This window comes from Hibiscus syriacus, unplaced genomic scaffold (assembly GCF_006381635.1).
Source record: "Hibiscus syriacus cultivar Baekdansim isolate YM2019G1 unplaced genomic scaffold, ASM638163v2 tig00116964_pilon, whole genome shotgun sequence".
In the NCBI taxonomy this organism is placed as follows: Eukaryota; Viridiplantae; Streptophyta; class Magnoliopsida; order Malvales; family Malvaceae; genus Hibiscus; species Hibiscus syriacus.
The window spans coordinates 3412925-3425764 of record NW_024063489.1 but is presented as its reverse complement, the minus strand read 5'-3'; positions in this window follow the sequence as shown (position 1 = coordinate 3425764).

Genomic DNA, 12840 nt, shown 5'->3' with positions numbered 1-12840 from the left:
AAAATCAAGTGAAACAAAATGAATCAAATTAACTACAACATAATATTCAAGGTAAAACATATTAAATAATAAATATGATTATATAATTATAATTAAAAAATAAATTTGGGGTTAAAAAAATCATAACAAAATGATATTGTTTAGTTTAATTTTTTTTTAAAAACAATTCCACATGGCTAAGAAACATAGAAGAGCATCCCAAAAGTCTAAAGAGTAAAAAATATGAGAACAAAACAATCTCACATTGCTAAGAAACATAGAAGTGCATCACAACTAACTTCTATAAATAATAGAGGTAATTTGGCATTCAAAATCATGGAGCCTTTTGGTGAGTATTGAGTGAACTATTCTTTCACTTCAATCAAGCTCGAATTTTAGGCTTCAATCGAGCTTCTAATTTTTTTTTGAGTTTAAGCCTTTTTGAGTTCAAGTTTCAATATTATATTTCGAGTTTGAGTTGAACTTGACAATTTTTAGCTTGTGAGTTTGAGTTGAGTTGAGCTCAGCAATACTCGAGTTCGACTTGGCTCGTTTAACAAACGACGTTGTTTGGTTTAATTTTTTTTTTTTAAAAACAAAAATCCCGATTTTTCCGGTTTTCAACCAGTCTAGTTCGAACGGTTCAACGGTTCTAGCCGGTTCACTAATAGCGGTTCAACTGGTTTAGATTGAACCGGACTAAGCAACGGTTCCCGGTTGAACCGGCCGGTCCGGTCCGGTTTTCAAAACAGAGCTTTTAATTCCTTCCTTTGAAACAGAGCTTTTAATTCCTTCCTTTGAGTACGGACAAATAAAATAATAGACAAACAAAGTTGGGTGATTTTACCAAAATATCACCCGTACAGGTAATAATTATCTGTCAGACATTCTTTCTCTTAATTTTAACGATCTAGCACCCTTTCTGACAAGGCGCAGATCATCATCAGCGCCTTTGCGGGGTTCTGTCCGAACTGGCGCCACATCATTAAAGGTGTGGATGGCGATCCGCGCCTTATCCGAACTGGCGCCACGTCAAGATGGGCGCAGATCATCATCTGTGCCTTCCATTATTGGTACCACCCAAGCAGCTCGACCTTTAAAGGCTCCCCTCCCCTATAAATAACACACCCTCTATGAAACTATCACCACATCAATTTCTTCTAATTTTGCTTTATCAATTCCTTCTATTTTTGTTGTAAGATAAATTTTTTTTATTATATTATATTTATTTTATATATGATTATTTAAAAAAATTATTGTACTAATTATTTTGCATTATTTTTTACGATTGTAAAATTGGAAAGTGGGATCATACCTCGAGACATTTTTGTCGATACGATAACAATATATTTAAATTTTAAATTATTGTGAAATTTTTTAATTTTTTATTAGTTTATATTTTAATTCATATACTATTTATTTAAGTAGGTATATTTTAGCTATTGTTTTTGTATATATAAGACTCTCAATCTTTCAAACTCTTAGAATGACGCGTATTTCAGCTATTGTTTACTATGATGGAGAATTTCGGGAAGATGAAACCGGCGTCATCTTCGCATCAAATCATTATGTCAGATATCCTTCAAGAGAAACATAACTCTTGAGGAGCTGATAATGAAAATTTCAAGGAAGGTTCATGTTGTAAGTACTAGAAGACTGTCATCACTTCAGTACAGATTTCCAACCGCAATATTTTCGTTAACTTATATAGCGTTTGAACTGTCCAACGATGACGATGTTGCTATGATAGTTGATTCTCAAAATCATTATTCAGACATCGATGTATACGAAATTTGTTGAAGTGCGTGTTATTCGTGTTATGTCATTATGCTCCTACTATGGGCTGACTCAACAAACTGATCAAGTTGACAGCCCAACTTAAGTAATATGTAATGATTTTAACTCGTTAATGGGAAATCCACATCATGGTGCCATCCCATCAAGTTCAATTGAGAGACATTCATCATCAACTTCTTACGATATGTACCGAGGTGGCTCCACAAACAATACGTATGGCAACAGCGCGTCCAGTTCAAGGGTAAGACATTCATCTGCCAATTTCTTTTACCTGGATATAGAGATGCCCTCGATGCAATAATCTGTGCAATACCCATTTGACACGATACCTTCAAGTTCCAGGGGATGCATTTAACAGCAAGCTTCTTCGACCTCAATGTCGAGATGCCTTCAAGTTCAAGGGGGAAGACATTCAAATACTAGTTTGTTTGACCTAAATATTGACATCGTGGAGGAACCCTTATATCCACCAGAAGAACCTCTTCGTGAGCCAGTGCAGATGGTGCTGAGACTGAACTATTCGTTCAGCCAGAATCACCGCAATTCAACATGGACTCTGATGATGATGATGTAGATGAAGTTTCCAAAAATACGATATACACCAAACCTCTAGCATACATGTATGAAGCTGACTATAGTGTAATATACGAGCTAGAATTTACGGATATACCTAATGTCGGTGACTACGGATTTAACTCATCAGTCAATGATGGTGAGTTATATAAATGAATGAAGTTTCCACGCAAAGAATAAGCGATGATGACAATTAAGAATTACAATATTCGTAATTTTGTTCAGTCCAGAGTCGGTCATTCTACCACCAAAGAGTATATCTGCCACTATGTCCAACGTGATAACGGATGCAATTGGATGGTTCACGCATCAAAGAGGAAGAAGAAAAATAATATATGGGAAGTAACGATATACAACGGTCCTCACACATGTTGTGTTGGAGAGATAAACTAGGATCATCCCAACTTGGATTCCAACATTATCTGTCAAGCCATTATGCCCATGGTAAAAGCAAGCTCTCATATAGTTATTGTGGTGCTGATTTTAGCTATACAACCACAATATGAGTATACCGTCTCATGCAAGAAAGCATGAAAGGCAAAGCAGAATGCCATTAAAAAACTTCACGGAGAATAGGATGTATCTTACAACGAACTACCAAGTTGGTTTAGGGTAGTGCGCAGATTGAATCTTGGGACAATTATTGACTTCGAAACTTGCCATGCATACCATAATGATCAAGTGATTTACGATCGATGTCAATTCTACTGACTTTTTTAGACTTACCCACAATACATTAATGTTGTGAAATACTGCAAGCTCATGGTACAAATTGACGGGACATTCTTGTATGGAAAATACAAACAAGTTTTACTATTGACAATTTTCCAAGATGATAATCGCAATATTATTCCAGTTTCTCTTGTCCTTGTTGAATGAGAAGATACATATTCTTGGGGGGGGTTTCCTCAGAAACTTACGTTTACATGTTATCACGATGGGAAAAATTTGTGTCTTTTCAGGCAGGATCAAAGCAACAATGTATTTTTTGGATCCAATGTGGCAACCACCCTATGTCCAACATCAGTATTATATCTGACACATTGCTACTAACTATCATGGAAGGTTCAAGAAGAATGATGAGCGACAATTACTTGTGCACATGGGTATGTCAAAATGATATTTCTATTTCATAATCATTTTTATTTTTTATGAAAACAAAGTTAGTAAGTTTTACATTTGATGCTCATGTTACGAACTACTACCTGAAACATTTGAGTACATGCTTCAAGAGTTGCGAGGAAAGAACGAGGAAGGATACGATTACATCAACCTCATCAACAAAGAAATGTGGACAAATGCATATGATGGTGGATATCGATATGAACACATGACAACCAACTTGGCTGAGACTATCAATTTGACCATAATTGGGGCACACCATTTACCAGTAACGACTTTGGTTAAAATGACATATTTTCGTTTGGGAGCAATTTTTACCAAGCTTGGGGGACAAGCTCAAACTTGGATGCAAAACGGTCATTTCTATCACCCAAGATTAGTTACATATCTACAAAAAAAAAAATTGATTCATCAAATGGAATGTGTACAACTGTGGGTTTTTTCAAGCTCTGAAGTATCCATGTTCTCATGTCATAGCATCTTACTCGCATACCCGTCAAGACTATAACCATTTTGTGGATCCCGTATATCAATTTTCAGAAGTGTTTCAGGAATTTGAATTTGAGTTCTCCCATAGCTAATGAGAAAGACTCTGTAAGGTTCATAACTGGCTTCCGATTGTTCCAGATCCATCCTTATTGAGTGAGCCCGATTGTCCAAAATCCACTAAAAATCATTGTGATATGGATATTCGGGAGACATCCAGAGAAAACAAAAGATGTGGGCATTGTAGAAACCTAGGACACAATAGGAAAAAATGTACATCTCTTTTGTCATCAAGTAACCGTTGATGTTGTGCTTGATGTAGTTGTTGTTTATGAAATCTAAGTTTATGTTATTTAACTTTCATTTACTTTCAGTTAATATCATTTGAGCATCATCGATTAATTACCAACTAAAGAAATTAAATAATAAAAATAATTCGAACAAACTAAAAACAAGAAAACAATACAACAAAAAAATTAAAAAGAACTAAATAATAAAAAAATTCGAACAATTAAGTAATAAAAAAATTAAGAAACAAAATAAATAAAAAGTCCATAATTAAATAAAAAATTTACAATTGATGGTAAACAAAAAAATTAAATAAAAAAATAACGAAGTAAATAACTCTACCAATGTTGGCGTCTTGAATGTGTTCCACAAAGCGGTGGTTGTCTGTGTCGAGGAGGATTTCTTCGTATAACTTGTTCTGACTTCTCACTCTCATCGTCATCATTATCATCATCATCATCATCAGGAGCAGATAGTGTAACACCCAAACATGTACCTGACCCGGATACAAATTTGAGGTGTCACATTGACTTTTCAAAACATTTATTCTTACAAAATAACTAAAATTCCAGTTCACATTGAAAACAAAAATGAATAATTTACATTAATTACAATAATACAATTTTACAAAACCAATCATAGCATATCTTATTCAAATCTTTACTTACATGTCAACTACATTCTTTATAACAAAATACATATGGTTCAAATTCTTTTTGATATGATCTTTGAAAAGGAGAAACTGACTTGACATGCCTATCTTTGCTCCTTTTTCTTCTCGGAACCTACGTGTGAAACACTCACACACTAAGTCGTTGACTTAGTGAGGCATATAAGAGAATAACGAAAACTTGAATATTTAACAATAAAAGAACATTTCATATTATCACATCATATAAAATCATATAATATTACATATAACAACATGAATACATACTCCTATATCATCTTCAATATTCTTATAATTATCATTAATCTTATACTTATCATTTATACAAAGAATATGATACATTACAAAAAGAAACACACATAACATCACACAAGGTTTATTTATGTTATCTTGTTATTAGCCCATGTACACTTGTGAGAACTAAAGATATCTTAGTACATAGAGGTTGTGCACATATGCTGACACCATAGGTAGCTCGTATAAGTTCCCACTAGGGGCATATAAAATTGTCTCGATTGACCACATAGAAATGTCCCGAATGACCACATATATGTCCCGAATGACCACATAGAATCATCGAATCTTGGCATGCCAACTATACCCTTAGCTCTCATATCACATACTATGAGCTTATCATTTATACATTTCATATAGTTGATTTCTCATAGACATACATCCACATGTTCACATAGTCATATAGTTCATCACATATACATGAAATCACATAGTTTATTATCTCGTAGCTCATGTCACATTTTCATATGGTCTCGTAGATCATTTCCATACACTAATATCACATTTTCATGTAGTCACATAGATAATATCACATAAACATTTAAATCATGTAGTTCATATTTCATGGCTTATATATTGTTCTTATATATTTTAATAAACATATAATCACATAGATCATCATTCCATAATTTATATTACATCTTAATGTAATCATTTATATCTGTACCACATAGCTTATATTTTGTTCTCTTATGTTCACATAGATCACCTAACATATGTCATAGCATGTAAACATATATCACTTATATCTCATCATGTATATACTAGTTTAATATATTTACTTAGTTCAATTTTACATTGCTCCTATAACCTTCTCCTATGGCTTCATAGATCTTTACCATATAACCCATATGCCATAGTTTCATTTAAGCACATGAATCTTCCCCATATAGATTATCTTGCATTTTCGTATCATCATTTATGTACATGTCTCCTAGTTGATATACAATTCTTATATTATCCTATAGGTCAATACTACTTATCTTATCTCACTTCTCATTTAATCATATAATTCCATTATACTAGTTCACATAGATTATCACACAATCATGTACTTGTTTAGCTCATGTTCATATTGTTTATATTGCATTTTCACATACGTACATAGATCATATCACATATATCAATGTCATTGAACTTATTTCACTGTCTCATGTTATTACATAGGCTTATAATCTCGTATGGTCACTTAGATCATCACATATACCTTTACTTATATATATCATGTCATTTCTCATATAACCATATATGTCATGTCTAATAACATATTTATATATGCATATAAGTATTATATCATATAGCTTATATTTTATTCTCTTCTATTCACATATATCATATAAACATTTAATGCATACAAGGCATATTCACATAGTACAATCATAATCATTATTCTACTCATACCATCATATATTTAAAATGTCGAAGATAGACTTATAGCAAGTCTAATTTCCATCAAATCATATTTCATCCTAGTATGCACTCACCTTAGCCTCACTAGTCCAAGCAATAAACTTATCTCTTCTTGATCGATCATATCTCGTTGACTTATTCGATACTTGTTTCCGTTCGATATCTACATAATTCATATAATCGATATGAATATTGGAATTCCAATTACTCTAAAAGATTTTTACTAATGAAAACTAATCAAAACACTAATTTACAAATTTCCATTTGAGTAGTATCGGTACTACAAGTATAATACCGATACTTCTATTCTTATGGGATGGGTTTTGGAATTCATTCTAAAATGGTACTGATACTAATACATTAGTATTGATACCCATGGTACCGATACTACCACTTCGGTATCGATACCTTATGAAGAATTGTCAACATTTGCCTTATGGTATCGATATTGTTCATGCAGTATCGATACCTAACCAATATTTTCACCTATTATGGCTTTGTAGTATCGGTATTACTCATCCATTACCGATACCATCAGCCCATAATATACTTCTACCACCCGAGAATTATCAACACTTCACATAAACTTTACTTTTAGAACTCATTTCATACCATCAAACTCAACTATATCCACTTTAATCATCTTTTATAATTCTAACAGCTCGTCATCTTCAATGTCTCACCATAATATGTTAAACTAAGAATCTTACTATATTTTTAACATGATCCAAATCCCTTTTTTAACACTTTAGATTTCTTATTCCAGCTTATGACAAGTCAAATTCAACTTCAAAATCCCTTTACTTATTGTTTTTCAATAATTCACTCAAAAACTCCTTATATTCAATCTCTCATAACGTATTCATTTTTTAGTTTTAAGCCACCTTAAACTTTCCTTAAGCCTACTTATCACATATAGACCAAAACCCAAACTTAAAATCAAGAAATACCAACTTACTAAGAACTCATATTTGAAATGAAGCTCACGGGAAGAGAAGAAGAAAATAGCTCTCCAGAATCTTCAAATTTGTCTTTTCCCCTTCTTCACGTGCTTAAATCTCTTACAAAGGAAAGATAAAAAAATCTTTCCATTAAAAAGACCAATTTTGCCTTATTTCATTCAATATTTACTAAACAACCATTCACCAAATATTCCCCATAAATCCCTGAACCTATTAATTTTTTTTGAATTTAACCTCAAATTTTCAAAACTTACATTTTAGTCACTAGCCTTACTTTTGGGATGTTACAGATAGATTTTCTTGATGAGGGACGAATGATGATGTAACACCTCCATAGAATAAGGACCTTGGAGGTGTATGACTGACTATCCCACCACTCACTGAAAACTGTGAAAACTACAAAAAGACCGATATCGATGAGTGCAAAAACTGTACAAGAGGTGTCTATGCATGTGATGAAACTTCACCTACCAAATAACCAGTATATGAACCCCAAGTTGGATCTACAAATATGGAACTATAATATCCGCCAGGAGGGGTCATAAAACTCTACGGCAGTGACGACATTTGGTATGGAAGCGATGGCATCTAACCTAGCTGCGGTGCCATCTAAAATGACTATGAAATGTACAACGTTGTAGACAATGGCTACAGTGATGGTTCCGATGATGCAGCTAAGGATGATCCAGAAGTGCCTGCTCTTCGTCCATGATTCTAGGGACGATGATGTTGTGACAGTGGATGTCTTTTTCGATGTCGATGAATGCTCCCACTTCGTGTTTTATCGGAAAGTATGAACGATTTCCCGTTCTTATTGAACCACTCATAATAATTATCTGCAACAGAGTAATGATCTATATAAATGGGTTTTGTATGGGGAATGCGCCCACGTCGATCCTCCCGTATCATTACTCACTCAATGTGCTTCAGCAGCCAGTTGATTTTTTTGCCCCGTCTATCGATGATATGAAAATCATTGAGATTCTTAGGTGCTTCCAGAATAGATTCTACAAAACGAAATTGGCGAAACACGAGATCAGTGGGATGCCACTCGACAATAGCATAATATATCAGAAGGACCACCAGTATTTAGACATCTAATGGGCCTCTTAAGTGATGTGAAATGCAAATCCTCATCTCTTTATTAGAATAAGGAGCCCTTTGAAACTAAAATAAATATATATAATTCTTATCAAAATAATATTCTAATTACATAACGATAATTAAAAGTAGATAATAATTTTTAAATACATACATCTGTACCAGCATTCTAATCAATGAGTAGCCTAATTTCTTTCAATCATCAGGTAAATCCCGATGATCTTTTCTTACACTTGACCACCTATTCAATGAAATAATTTTTATTATATATTAAACAAAATTGTTAATATATGAAATCAGTATTGAAATTACCTCAATAATAGTGGGAAGACCAAAGGGTTTTTCACCACCGGACATAAAAAGGGCATGCCCTACAACGCCCAATACTAGAGTAGAATGAGACATCCACCGATAACATTTTTTCTATAGTCAGTAGCTCGACACATTTCCCTATACAGAAATGTCAAAACTGTGAAGCCCCAACTGAGTGTGCCAGCATGATGAAAATCTAATGATGAAAATCTAAAGGTGACACAGCCACATACAATGAACTTTGTTACGTGATTTGTCGGGCATCGAGATCCTTCCTATGAGGTGTAGTATGCAAGCCCGTGCATACATTTTAACCTGCTCCTTGGAGGCGTCACCAAATATTTGAAAGTTGTATCTAATCAATTTAACGAAATTCGACCATCGTTGAAATTAGGCGGGACGCCTCCAAGATACTCTTCGCAGAATGAATGCCAGTTACCATACGCCACCCCGGAAATTACATTCTCATCTACCGGAAGCTCAAAATGCATGGAAACATCCTCTAGCGTAATTGTGCACTCTCCATACGAAAGATGGAATGTGTGTGTCTCTGGTCTCCACCGCTCAACCAATGCAGACATAAGGTTGGATTCAAGGTTATAGTGCCCTTTATATTTTGTTACGTAACCGAATCCAGCCTTGACTAAATACAACCATACAAGAATATGTATCTCTAACTTAAGGTTACGAATGAATGGATCTAATATACAATCTCTCTCCTAATTTAATAAATATTATAGAAATTAAAATATAAAATAATATTAAACAAATTAAATAAATAAAATATTAACAGTAATTAAAATTACAATAGAATTTAAAATTGTTACCGTATCAGCAAAATGCCTCGAGGTATGATGTCCATCTAAACGTAGCAAATCACATTCCATTTTATAACTGCAAAAAATAATAAAAAGTTAGTATAATAAAATTTAATAAAATAATAAATAATTGATTTATTATAATATAATAAAAATATTTTACTTTCTTAATAAAAAATTTGATACTCTGAATAATGAGAGAATTTGAGATTTGAGTATGGTTTGAAGCTTGTGTTTGAAGGAAGAGGGGATGGGGTATTTATAGGAAAAGGGGAGGGGTAGACGACTTTCTCACAAATGTGGGAGGTGGACGGTTGGGGTATTAAATGAAAGGCACATATTTTATTTTAATCGGTTAAGTTGTAAATATTTTACCATTTACATTATTATTATACCTTTAAACAAACCGGTAATTAGTTTAACGTAATAGGTAGCGCCTATTTTATTTTATGTTTTACATTTGTCGTAACAGGTTTTCGCCAGGGCACGAAATTTTTACTTGGCGGGAAAAGTGATGTGTGAATAAATGGTTTTTTTTAAATGTTTTGGGAGTCGCCATCGGTCTTTTGGATTAGGTAGGTCGAATACCTAAAAATTATGTTTTAAAAGAATTTTTAAGAAAACATCAGTTAAAAATAAATTGATCTGCGTTTTAACCAAAAATTCGTTCTTTTTAATAATAAAAAGGGATTCGTGGTCAATTACGTTTGGGGAAGGATTAGCACCCCCACAACGCCCAAAATTGGTACTTATTAATTATAAATTGTCTTTATTATTATAAATTTAAATATTCAAAGATGTATTTAATTTATAATAATGTTATTTCAAAATAATTTTATTTTTATAAATAAGATATTTATTTATTTAGAAATACCAGAAAAAGACTTCTAGGTGCTTTAAGACAACTCTTTTCTAAGTATTAAAAAATAAATAAATATTAATAAAATATTTATCTAAAAATAAAAAATAGATTAATATATATAATTTATAAAAGTAAAATATTTATTTATTTAAAAATATCATAAAATAGACATCCAGTTGCTTTAAGACTGTCATTTCTTAATATTGAAAAATAAATATATATTAAAATATTATTTTTTTTAAAATTAATTTATAAAATTAAATTTATAAATAGAATTTTAATAAAAAACAAATAAAATAAATAAATGAATATGACTAAATAATAGTAATAACAATAATGATTAAAGTGATAATTTAAACATATTGAAATTGAAATGATAATAATATAAATTAAATTGCAATTAAACATTTAAATAAATAAGCAATGATAAAATAAAGAAAACTAAAATTATAGGATTAAAATATAAGATATATATTAATTAATAGACAAAATGAAAATTATAAAAAAACAGTGACAAATATATAAAATATAAATCCTAAAGATCCTAATTTGAATTATTAAAAAAGATATGTACTAACAGTGTAATTTAGCCTCAATATTAATTATTCGGGTTAAAATAAATTTTATTAAAATTACCAGGGACTAAATAATATATTTACCATAAATATGTAAGTATAATAATATTGACTAAATTATAAATTAAATAAAACTATAAAGTCGAATTGAAATAATTAGAAATTGATTTTAGTGACTGAAATACAAAATTACAAAACTAGGATGGCTACACGCGTGATTCTTCCCAGATGGAAATTATACAGAAGTCCCTCCCCAAAACGACGTAGTTTTGAGGAGGGTATAAATAGACCTTAAATAGCCTAAAATTCCCAAAATTCTTCATTTCTTCATTTTGCTTCTCTCTCCTACTTATCTCTAAACTTAGCCACTGGTCGGTCACCGTCGATCACCGGTCGATCACTATTCTGATCACCATCGGTCACTATTCCGACCATCGGTCACTCTTCACGGTAGCCGAAAAATATAAAAATACCCCCAAATCGTAGATTGGAATACCCTAAAGCTGAATCCGGCCTCCGTTTTTCCTAAAAACTCCTAGAATTTTCTAGATCTAAATTTATACCTTCGATATTTTGGGTTTTCGATGACTGTGGTAAGCTCTCTCCTTCTTTTTCCTTTCGGTTTTTTACTGCTGGTGGTAGATTGGTTCTCTTCCTTTTTTTTCTTATTTGCATGTTAAATGGCCTTTTATAGGCCTTCAAAATACTGTTTGTTCGGTGAGTCACCGGATCTACGATGGTGACTCACCTTAACTTCAATATGTGTGCGACTATCTTCATCTCTTCTGGAATCTTCATTGCAGCTGTGGTGATGTGGCAGCAACTGATTGGGGAACATGACGGCGGAGAAGATGCTAAAAATCCTAGATAGATGTTGGGTCGGGTCTAGATATGGGCTTCTAGGTTTTGGATCTGGGCCTCTGGGTTCTAGATATGGGCCTATAAAATTAATTGTAATTTTTATTATTTTTTATAATAATAATAATAAATGGGACAAAAACTTAGTGTTTACAGCTGCCCCTCTTTGCTCATTCTTGTGTTAACAAGAATAGAGCAAAGACGAAAAAAAACAATAAGTTTTTGTCCAATTGACTTTTCTTAATTAAGACGAAAATGTTGAACAAATTCTTCTTATTATGAACTTGTTCTTCTTTAGGACTAGTTCTTCTCATTATGAACTCTTCCACTGGGAACGATAATCCATTTTGTTCTGTGATGAAATCTAGCAAAAGGTTGAACAAGTTCTTCTCATTATTAATTTCTTCTTACTCTTCAGATGATTTCTTCTCCTTATGAACTCCTTCTGAAAATGCTAACCCTCAAAAGAGGTGTCATTGATTCAACTTCATATATGATGAATTAAAGCAAGGTTGAACAAGTTCTTCTCATTATGAATTTCTTCTTCCTCTTCAGATGAGTTCTTCTCATTATGAACTCATTCTGGAAATGTTAACCCTCAAAAGAGGGGTTATTAGTTTGGCTTCATATGTAACGAATTAAGGCAAGGTTGAACAAGTTCTTCTCATTATGAACTTCTTCTCATTATGAACTTCATCTCATTATGAACTTCTTCTCCTTCTTCAGATGAGGT